The sequence below is a fragment of the Dasypus novemcinctus genome, chromosome 22 (assembly GCF_030445035.2).
Source record: "Dasypus novemcinctus isolate mDasNov1 chromosome 22, mDasNov1.1.hap2, whole genome shotgun sequence".
Taxonomy (NCBI): domain Eukaryota; kingdom Metazoa; phylum Chordata; class Mammalia; order Cingulata; family Dasypodidae; genus Dasypus; species Dasypus novemcinctus.
Genome location: NC_080694.1, coordinates 27,668,736 through 27,681,076, shown reverse-complemented (window position 1 = coordinate 27,681,076; position 12,341 = coordinate 27,668,736).

The following is a 12,341-nucleotide window of genomic DNA, read 5'->3' as shown; positions in this document are numbered from 1 at the left end:
CAAAACTACAATGAGATACCATCTTACTCCCACGAGACTGGCAGCTATCAAAAACACAGAAGACTACAAGTACTGGAGAGGATGTGGAGGAATGGGAACACTCACTCATGCTGGTGGAAATGCAGAAGGATACAGCCATTCTGGAGAACAGTTTGGTGGTTTGTCAAAAAAAAAACTACCTATGGATTTGCCATATGGCCCAGCGATTCCACTGGTGGGTATTTACCCAGTAGAACTGAAAACAAGGATACAAACTGATATATGCACACCAATGTTCATAGCAGCATTATTTACTATTGCCAAAAGTTGGAATCAATGCAAATGCCCATCAATAGATGAATGGATAAATAAAATGTGGCATATACATACAATGGACTACTACTCAGCTAAAAGATGGAATACAGTACAAACACATGTGATAACATGGATGAATCTTGAGAACCTTACGTTGAGTGAAGCAACCCAGGCATTGAAGCACAAATATTACATGATAAGTTGTCTCAGAGAGCTACAGACAGGTTGATAGGCTTAAAGAAAGTTTGGAAGAGAGCTAACACCTACATGGGTGAAATCTATGATAAGCTGTATGTACATATTTGTAGAGGGAAGGGATAAAATGGGGGCATAGGGATGCCTTAGGTGGAGCTTTGATGGCTTGAGGGGGACTAGGGATGGGAGGAAGGGTCAGATGGCCCTAGAAATTGGGGGGAGGGTGGGGAAATATTTGGATATAGTAGATTGTCAGGTATGTGGTTGAAACTGTAATGTTGAGAAAACTTTTTAGAAAATATAGTAAGGAAGTTTACCTGTTTAAGATGCTTAAGCAGGGACATTTTACACAGGTCAGGCTTCCAGGGAGTGTGTGAATGCTCATTTTGTCATAGTGGGTTATATCACTCGGTGGAGATCCATACAATTAGTGTGAAGTTATACCCACATCCTGAGGACTGATGTTCTCAAACAGGGAAATGTGTTTCTCAAGAATACTGGTGGCTCTAAATGGGTTAGGACAGTCGAGTATGTCAAGCCATCAACACTGTTGCAAGTATCTCTGAATATGGTCCTTCAAGTAATGAAGACTGATTGTCACAGTGGGTGCTCTGGGGAGGGGGAGAGGGGTATTGAATAGATGGAATCAGGGTAACTGTAGGGTAATGGAAGTGTTCCACAAGATCATGCAATGATGGATATAGGACATGTTAAATTACACCAAAATTGTATAAAAGTCTATAGGTTAAAATGTAAACTATAATGTAAAACATAAGATAACTAAAAATTTAGAAAAGTGTCTAGTCTAAAATATAGATCATAATGTAAGCCAACATGAAACCTTGGTTGAAATTTATGTTTCAATATCTGTACATCAAGTGCAGCAAACACAATATGAACATGTAAAAATATCATTGCTAGGGAAGGGACAAAATGTTTGATATTGGATATGTGGGAATACCCTATATTATATATGTGAATTACTGTGATCTAAACATTTTGTGAAGACAAAACAAATAATTAGAAAAAAAGAAAGGATGTAGACACTGAGGAAGAAATGAAATTGCCTTGCCACTGTACATACGGGGCAACACCTATTGCATTAATGAAAGACAAAACATCAAAAATGAAGCATTTTCATTTTTTGATACCCCAATTTATTTTTACTTTATTTAGTTTTTCTAAATTACTATGTATTCTATATCTAACCTTTAAATCCATCACTATCTTCCACTTTATTATTTGTGGAACTTGACAATATATTAGGCTTCATTTTTTAAGAAGTTTTTTTTGTGTGTGTGTTGAACAAAATTTTAATATTCTAAATTTAATCAACATTCAGCAGGTTATTTTGACTATATATTGTACATTGGAAGGAAGAATCAATTATTTTCAAAATCACATTTAGATTTCAAAGAGTAAGTATTAAAATAGTCTCAGTGTGAACAGAGAGGTTCAACTCTGGCAGGGGAGGAACACTGTGTGGGATGTTATTGATGGGAGCCACATGGCTGGGAGGGAGTTCTCCAGGCATGTATATAGGGTACATAAAAATGTTTGGATATTTTCATAGTGGTTACAATTAAAAACTTCAAATAAGGGAATGTTGAGTTCCTAAACTAAGGAGCTCTATTACATTCCCCAACGGAACAGCATCAATCCCCAAATGCAATGACAAAGACTAATAAGGATGGTCCAACAATGAGCCCTTTATACTGATGACTATGCTTATGAGCCTGTGTGCCTAAAATATGAACTAGGCCTAGAGGTGCAGTTTGCCTAAGAGTTACCTCCTGAGATCCTCCATGTTGGTCAAATGTGGCCACTGTCTAAGCCAAACTCAGCATGAAAATGCATTACTTTCCCCCAGCATGGGACATGACTCCCAGGGATGAGCTTCTCTGGTGCTGAGGGATTATTACCAAGCACCAGCTGATGATGTAACTAGAAGAAGACTTTGAATAAAAGGGTCAACTCAGACCAGTAGAATATCTCAACCTTCACGTAATAACGTAATAACAGTTGTTAAATACTGTTTTTTTATTGAATAAAAGGGGGAAATGGAAAGGAGAAATGAGTTTATATGGCTATGAGTTTCCAAAAAAGAGTCAGGGGGTCATCAGAAGGGTCGTGCTTATGCATGCCTCAGCAGGGTCCCAGAGACAGCCAAAGTATATAGAAGGCCAGGTACTAGTTCTCCTGAAGGCTGCAGAGACCCACGGGTTCTGTGGTCATGGCAGCTGGCTCTGGAGTTCAGCGCCATATCAGTGGGCCCTACATTGGAGTTTGTATTCCTGAGTATGATGGAATTTTACTCAGATGTGACCTTTCTGCACATCCCTCATTCATTTTTAATTTTAGTCATTCAACAACCATTTAGTCATCAAACACATCATGGAAGTTACTAAATAATATTTTGTGAATAAAGAGATAAGTAAAATATTCTTCCACATCTTATAGAGATTATGTGCAAGCAAAAATAGTAGTGACTACATGAAATACCCTGAGATGGCACTGACATCCTGGTGAAGTGGATCTAAAAGTTTATGCTCATTCTGTGGAGACAAGTGAAGGCTTCACAAGGGAGATGACTGCACTGACACTGAAAGTAGAGATTGGGGTAACTTCAAAAGGAGAAAGGTGTAGAAGCACACCAAGAAGAAACAAGAGGGAAATAATCCAATCAAGATAACCATATGGTGTGGTGAGGTTTTAAAATTAGTTCTTGCTATCTGATGAACAATGAAGGGGTAGGAGGTGAAAAGGGGATAAGCAGCCTGACCAGTTTGGCAGTAGCCATAGTATAGAGAGCCTGGTGTTTTGTGCAGAACATGGATATTTATGTTTTAAATTATTGAGAGTCAGGGCAGGTTTATAGAAGGTGATGGTCGTGAAATTACTTGCCATGATGAAAGCTTACTCTCAGTCAACATGATGATCGCTGTTGCCAAAACCCTACAGAGAGGATGAGGGATGGAAATAGCACAATTGTAGTGGGAAGTGGATCTGTGTGGGCTTGGACTACAAAGAAAAATATTCATTTTTATCCTAAGCACAGTGTCAGGCATTTTGTATTCATTATTTCATTTACTTCAATTATTCCATGAAATTGTTTTTCACTATTCTGATTTAATGGAAGAGTAATGTGAGGCAGCAATGCTATATTTTTATCCAAGATATGTTAATGTAATTGTCATGGATTGAACCTTGGAGTTCAAAGTTTCTGGAATTTTGCACTTCACTAATAACTTATTTATTAATAACATTAATATTTTAAAACTGTATTAGATTTACAGAAAAGTTGCAAGGATAGTAGAGAGGATTTTCAAGAACTTCTCACATACTTTTCCAACATCTTAACACCTCCAAGCCAGAATAGCAAATTATATTTATTTTCAAAAATTCTTAAGCCATTCAGGCAGTGACAACGTCTCAGATTTTCTCCTCATGTTTTATGAGTTGTATACTTTTCAGGAGTGTAGGTCGGGTATTTTGTAAAGTGCCCCTCACTCTGAATTTGCCTGATATTCTTCTCATGTTTAGACAGGGTTAATGGGATTTTGGAGGAAGATCCCAGGATAATGTGTTATTTTCATTGCATCATATCTAGGGTGCATCCTATCAACATGACTTATCACTCTTGATGTTGACCTTGATCAACAGTGTTTGGAGCTTCCCCAGCTTCCCCAATACTCATCAATTCTCTGCATTTCCATATATGGCTTTTGAAATGAAATTAATACGTGAAGCCCACATTCAGGAGTGTGATGTTTGTGCCACTGCCTTGAGAGAAAAATATCTCCATATATTATGGAATTCATCTTCACAATAAATATGTATCTTTTAAAAATCAATTATTTATATTAGGATTGCCTCATGACATTTATTTCTTACTTTGGGTTGTGATACAGTACTACTTTATTTTGTTTTTCAGTTTATTCCAGTTTTGACCTTTGGAACCCTTTTGGCTATGTCCTGTGTCTATTTGAAATTATCCCCAACATTACCAGTTTTATTTTAACACATACTAACTTTTTGGTACTAAGAGATACTCCAGACTCTTTTTGTATATTTCTTGACCTAGTCCTGCAGGCAGCTATTTCTCCAAGAAAATTCTTCTTGCATAAATGCTTTTAATATCTAAAGTCTGGACACTATATGTGCCTTGCTACTGGGCCATCTCCATGGATATTACAAGAACACACATGTGTGTACACAATCCTATGTATATATACATATCTGCAAGTATTTCTATGCAACCCTGTGTAGCTATATTTACCTCCACACAAATTCACACTGATGTGTCTGTCTCTAACTCATTAACAGAACAATCTAACATCCTCCCCTTGCTTATCTGAATCCTTCCACACCATGTTGGGAAGCATATTTCCCATATTCCATTCATTTACTTCATTGTTTAATTCCAGTGCACATGTATAAAAGTAAAATTTGTTAACCCATACCCTGATGGGACACAATATCAAATAGAGTAGCATACCTGTGTACAGTGCCCATTGATTTCATATTACAGATACTGTTCATATCCAATATTACTAATCCAGCATCTTTTCCTCCCATACCCCTCAGATAGGGCATTTGATGCATTTACAATACAGTTAGATTATTTTTGAACTTGGATGTTGTCAAGTTCAATGGGTTTTGAAAAATACATAATGTCATATGCCTGCAATCCCAGTATAACAGAGAATAATTTCACTGTTCTGAAAATTTCTGAGCCTCACCTACTCAATGTACCTCCCTCTGCCTAAGGCCTGGGCAAACAGTGATCATTCTAATATCTCTGCTGTTTTGTCTTATCCTACTTAGACTGGTTTCTTTTTTAAAAAATATTTTTTTAAAAATTATTTTATAGGTACTTAGATTACATAAATGTTACATAAAATGTGTAGGAATTTCTATATGCCCTGCTCCTCGTAGCTCCCACATTCTCCCACATAAACAACATCTTTCATTAGGGACATACATTCATTGCAATTGATAAACACATTTCAGGATATTGCTACTGAGCATTGATTATAGTTTACATTGTAGTTGACACTCTCTCCCACATAATTTTGTAGGTTATGGGAAGACATATAATGGCCTTTATCTGTCATTGCAAAGCCATTCAGAACAACTCCAAGTCCCCAAAATGCCCCCATGTTACAACTGTTTTTCCCTCTCCTTGCCCTCAGATCCTCCAGCGGTCACTGCCTCCACACCAATGTTATAATTTCTTCCATTGCTAGAATTACAATAAGTAACAATAAGTATAGACAATAAGGCTATAGAAGAATACCAGTAAGTCCACTCTAGTCCATAGTTCTTTCCCATTCTTAAGGATTCTGGGATGGTGATGCCCAATCCACCTCTAATTGAGAGGGGAGTTTGATCCCATATATGGATGGGATGCTCTTGCTGGCAGTTGTAGGCTTTCTTATTTCCTTGGTATAGTGGTTGCCCATCCTCACCTCTTTGTTAATTGCCCTGGGTGGGTCCAATGAACTGGAGAGTAGGTGTTGCAACTCCACTGAGACTCAGGGCACAGCTGGCACATGGGCAGTCCAAAGACTTAAGTTTCTTGGGTGTACACCTACTAACACCATCACCAAGTATAAGTTCAAATAGAAGGGACAGATGAGCTATGTGTAGGGAAGTCATAACTGAGTCCCAGCTCTGTCACAATGGGGAGCACAAACCCCAAGGTAGGCCCACTGGGAAGGCACCAAATTCCTGACCTATCTACCATGACCATAGGACCTAGGTGTCTCCAGAGCTCTCAGGAGACTCACTATTTGGGGTAGTATCTATTTTGGCAGTCTATGAGATCCTGCTGAGATGTGCATAAGTGCTACCTCTGAAATGACCTCCCAATTCACTTTGAAGTCTCTCAGCCTTATGAACTCGTTTGTCTTTGCATTCCCCCCCTTTTCTTTTACATCTTTTTCCAGTTACCCTGCTATGTGATTGGTGAAGGCTCATCCCTAGGAGTCATGTCCTACTCTGGGGGGAAGACAACGCATTCGTATGCTGAATTTGTCTTAGAAAGAGGCTACATTTGAGCAACAAGGAGGATCTCAGAAGGTAACTTTTAGGCACCCTAAACACAAGGCTAAGTTTCAATTTCAAGAGCAAAGGATCATAAGCACAGTCATCAATATCAAGGGTCCATCAATGGGCCATTTTTCTTCACTAGTCATTGCCCCTGTACTTGGGGGATTGCTGCTGTTCCATTAGAGAATGTAGCAGAGCTCTCCAGGATTAGAATTCAATATTCTCTCAGTTATTGTGTGTCCCTCCATCCACTGTGGCAATGCCACATGAATATTTGAAAACATTTATATACTTTATGTGTATTTCCAGGTGAAATTCCTCCCATGTATCCCTCATTACTGACACTCCACACTAATGATTCTCCCCTTCACCAATTGTAACTCTTCTGTGATCCAAAGCTTCTTCAAAAATGAAGCCAATAAAATAGCCAAATACAATTATTAGGAAAATCAAATAATAATGATAGGGTAAATATTAAAAATAAAATACAAAAAAAAAATAAAATAAAATTTAAAATTTGGGATATTACAAAATAATGAAAACTATTATTTTTTTAAAAACTTTTTTCTTTCATCAGTTTAATATATATTGTACTGTGTGTATACTGACATTTCCGTCCATTTACTCCATTTTGTTTATTCCATTAAACAAAACTATAAAATTTTGTTTTCAAAGAAGTTTTAGTTCACAGAAAAGTCACAAACAGCATATAGGGGACTCCCATATACCCAACATCCTCCCCCATTTCCCCCTTCCCAGGTTAATACCGTTTTATATGTGGATGGTACATTTGTTTCAACTGTTATACAAGCAGTAAATCATAGCTACTAACCACGGTCAATGGTTTATATTGTGGTTTACATTTTACAGCATATACATTTATAAATTTTGATGACATTTAACATGACCAGTGTCCATCATTGTAAGATCATGTAGAACACTTCCATTGCCCAATAAATACCCCTCTTTCATGTACTCTATGTGCTCCCTCTGCCTCCCCTTGGGGCCAATATTGATCATCTGGCTTCACTACTTGGATAAGATTCATAGTTACTTGCAACACTGATGTCTTGACATTCTGGTTTGTCCTCCGCTCCTAGGAATCACCTATGCCCTCAAATGACTCCTGTCCCATTGTTTGAGAAGATATAGGTTCTCCCCAGGATGGGAGTTCAACAGCTTCCCACTCATTATGTGGGTTTCCACACACCGACCCAAAACATTATGACAAAATATTCTCTCACACTCTCCCTGGAAGCCTGCACCAGGTGCACCCTGTCCTGAATGCTCCCCATCCAACACCATAAGGCAGTAACCCTCCCTTGTCATATTGCCATAGGAGTGTTCTCAACTTTTTACGTTCAGCCACATACCTGACAATTCCCAGTGTTCACATGGTCCATTGCCCAACCCTCCCCCAATTCCATGAGCGGTCCAACCTACCCTCACTACCCCACCCCTGTCAAACCAGCAATGCCTTACCCAATAGTATCACCAATGTTTTGTCATAGTCCTTCACTACCCAATGACACACTTTCACCTTATCATAGATTTGGTCCATATGGGCATTGGCTCACAAACTTCTCCCTTTGTATTTCCTCTAAATATCTCTTACAGACAATAGCTCTCTGAGTCTGCTTGATTTGCTTAATTTATATCAAAAGTCATGTAATATTTGTCCTTCAATGTCTGACTTGCTTCACTCAACATAAGGACCTCAAGGTTCATCCATGTTATTCCATGAGCTAGTTCCGTATTCTTTCTTTTTACTTATTAAATTGTATGTTTCTTAAAGATACATAGATCACAAAATAAAGTTGTATTAAAAAAAGTAAAAGGTTCTTCCATTTCCCACACACCACCCTCCCACTCCTCCCACATCAAAAACCTTGTTTATTATTGTGGCATATTATTTGCATTTGGTGACTACATTTTGGAGCGCTGCCAGACCACATGGATTATAGTTTGCATTGTAGTTTACACTCTCCCCAGTACATTCAGTGGGTTATGGCAGGATATATAATGTCCAGCATCTGTCCCTGCAATATCATTTAGGACAACCTCAAGTAGCAAAAATGTCCCACATCTCAACTCTTCCTTCTCCCTTCCCTCAGCAACTACCATAGCCACTTTCCCCAGATCAATGCTACAGCTGCTTTCCTTACTATTCAAAATGATTCTACAGTAGAATACCATTAAGCTCACACTATTCCATAATTTATTCCTCCATCCTGTAGACCCTGGGTTGGTGATGTCCATTCCACCTCTATACTGAGAGGGGACTTATTCCAACATGGTTGGTGGATGTGATTCTCTTACTTAAAGTTGTAGGCAATCTCAGTTCCCTGGTGTGGTGGTTAGCCATTTTCACTTTCCTCTTAGCTGGCCAGTGTTCAACAAACCAGAGAATAGGAGGTTCAACAAACCAGAGAATAGGAGGTTCAAATCTGCTGAGGCTTAGAGCCCAGCTGCCACATGGCCAGTCCATAGCTTCAAGTCTTCTTAGGATACACCAACCCCAGTGAAAAACTACAAATTCAGTAAAAGTGACAAAAGAGGCATGTGTAGAAAGGTCACATCTGAGTCCAACTCCATCACACTCAGGAGCACAATTTCCATAGTAAGGCCCACTCCAGAGGCATCTGCCATGACCGTAGAATCTGTGTGTCTCCATACCTCTCAGGCGCACCAATACCTGGAGTTGTATCTACTTTGTCTTTCTCTTTTCCCCATTTTTAAAAGGCTTGTTTGTCTTTTGTTTTTAGATATGTTTTCTTTATATATGCTGTATGTTAGGCTCCTATCAGATATATAATTACCAAATATTTTCTTCCATCACATCTTTGAGGTGTAAAAGTTTTAATTTTGAGGAGTTCCCATTTATCTATTTTTTCTTTCACTGCTTGGGATTTGGATGTGAAGTTCAAGCCAAACTCAGAATGTAAATGCATTACCTTCCCCCCATCATGGGACACAACTCCCAGGGATGCCCCTCCCTGGTGCTGAGGAATTACTACCAATCACCAGCTGGTGATGTAACTAGAAAAATACTTTGAATAAAAGGGTCAACTCAGAAGAGCAGAATACCTCAGCCTATATGTATTATTAGGCGTTAAAAACTGCTTTATGATCTTGAATAAAAGGGGGAAATGAAAAGAACAAATGAGTTTATATGGCTATGAGTCACTAAAAGAGAGTCAGGAGGTCATCAGAGAGGTTGTGCTTACACACACCTCAGCAAGGTTCCAGAGACAGCCAAAGTAGATACAACCTCAGGTACTGGTTCTCCTGAGGGCTATAGAGACCCACAGGTTCTATGGTCATGGCAGATGGCTCCAGAGTTCAGTGCCATGTCAGTGGGCCCTACTTTGGAGTTTGTGTTCCTGAGTGTGATGGTGTTGGATTCACATATGACCTTTCTACACATGCCTCTTCTGTCACTTTTACTGGACCTGTGGTTAGCACTGGAGTTGGTGTATATTCAGGAGACCTGAATCTCTGGACAGTCCATGTGATAGTCAGGCCGTAAGCCTCAGCAGACTTGCAACTTATACTGTCTGGTTTATTGGACTTACCCTGGCCACCTAACAGAGAGGTGAAGAAGGTCAACCACCACACCACAGAGCCAAGAGTGCCTACACCTGCAAGCAGGAAAATTGCATCCTTCATCCATGTGGAACCTCAGCTCCTGCAATATAGAGGTGGAGTGTACATAAACATCCTAGGGTCCACAGGCTGGAGGATTAGAGTATGGATTAGAGTAAACTTACTGATATTCTACTATGGAACTATTGTGATTAGTAATGGAAGAATTTGTAGCATTGATGTGGAGAAAGTGGCCACAGTACCTGCTGAGGTTAGGGAGAGGGAAGAAGAGATATGATGTGGGGGCATTTTCAGGACTTGGAGTTGTCCTCGGTGGTACTGCAAGGAAAGACACTGTACAATGTATGTCCTGCCATGGCTCACTAGGTGGACTGGGGGAGAGTGTAAACTACAATGTAAACCATTATCCATGTGGTGAAGCAGTGCTCCAAATTATATTCACCAAATGCAATGAATATCCCACAATGATGAAAGAAGTTGTTGATGTGGGAGGAGTGGGGTGAGGGGGTGGGGGGTATATGGAGGCCTCATATTTTTTTAATGTAACATTAAAAACAATAAAGAGATGAAAAAATATTCCCCATTACAAGGTCCTGTAAATGCTCCACTAGATTATCTTTCAAGGTCTTTATGCTGTTTGCTCTTACATTTAGATCTTTGATCAATCCTGAGTTGATTTTTGTATATAGTGTGAGATGGTGTTTCTTTCAAATTCTTTTGGATATGGATTCCAGTTTTCTAAGCACAATTTGTTGGAGATGCCATTCTCTCACAGTTGAATGTGTTTGGTAGCCTTTTTGAATATCTGATTCTATATCAGAACTCTCAATTTGGCTCAATTTGTTGGTATGTTTATCCTTGTGTCAATACCATGAAGTTTTGACCACTGTAGCTTTATAGAATGTTTTAAAGTCAAAAAGTGTGATTCCTCCAATTTCATTTTCCTTTTTCAATATATCTTTTGCTATTTGGGAACACTTGCCCTTCCATTTAAATTTCATATTTAGTTTTTCCAATTCAATAAAAATGATGTGTTGATTTCTATTGAGATTGTTTTAAATGTGTAGATCATTTTCAGTAGGATGGACATCTTAATGAAGTTTAGTCTTCCCATCCATGAAAATGGAATATTCTTCATTTTTAAAAAAGTCTTCTTTGATTTACTTTAACAGGGCTGTGTAGTTTTCTGTGTAGAAATCCTTTACATTTTCGATAAGTTTATTCCTAGGTATTGGATTCTTTTATTTGCTCTTGTACATTGGATTTTTGTCATGATTTCCTTCACAGAATGCTCATTACTAGTGTACAGAAATGCTACTGACTTTAGTGCATTAATATTATAACCTGTGACATTACTGAAATAATTTATAAGTTCTACAAGTTTTGGTGTAGATTTCTCAGGGCCTTTCATACATTGGATCATGATATCTGCAAATAGTGAAATTTTGACTTCTTCCTTTCAATTTGGATGCATTTTATATCTTTTTCTTGCCTAAGTGCTTGAGTAAGTACTTCTAACACAATGTTAAATAGAAGCAGGGGCAGTGGAGATCGTTGTCTTGTTCTTGATCTTAGTGGGAAAGGTTTTAGGATTTCACCATTGTACATGTTGTTAGCTGTGGCTTTTTCATATATACTCCAGTTCAAAAATTTTCCTCCTATTACTATCTCTTTTGCAGGATTTTTATCAGGAAAAGGGTGATGTATTTTGGTGAATGCTTTTCTGCATCTGTAGATATGATCATGTGATTTTTTATTTCAATCTGTTTATATGGTGTATTACATTGATTGATTTTCTTTTGTTGGATAATCCTTATATACCTGGGATGAAACTCACTTGGTTATGGTATATAATTCATTTGATGTGCTTTTGAATATGATTAGCAAGTATTTTTTTGAGGATTTTAGCATCTGGACATTGCAGAAATTAGTCTGTAATTTTCCTTTCTTGTGGTGTCTTTGTTTGGCTTTGTTTTTAGGGTAATGTTGGCATCATAGAATGAGCTAGGCAATGGTCCTTCTACTTTTGTTTTTTTTTGGAAGAGTTTAAGCAGGATTGGTGTTAGTTCTCTGTGGAATGTTTGGTAGAATTCACCTGTGAAGCTGTCTGATCCTGCACTCTTCTTATTTGGGCGGTACTGATTCCATATTTACTTGTGATTGGTCTGTTGAGTTCATCAAATTCTTTTGTC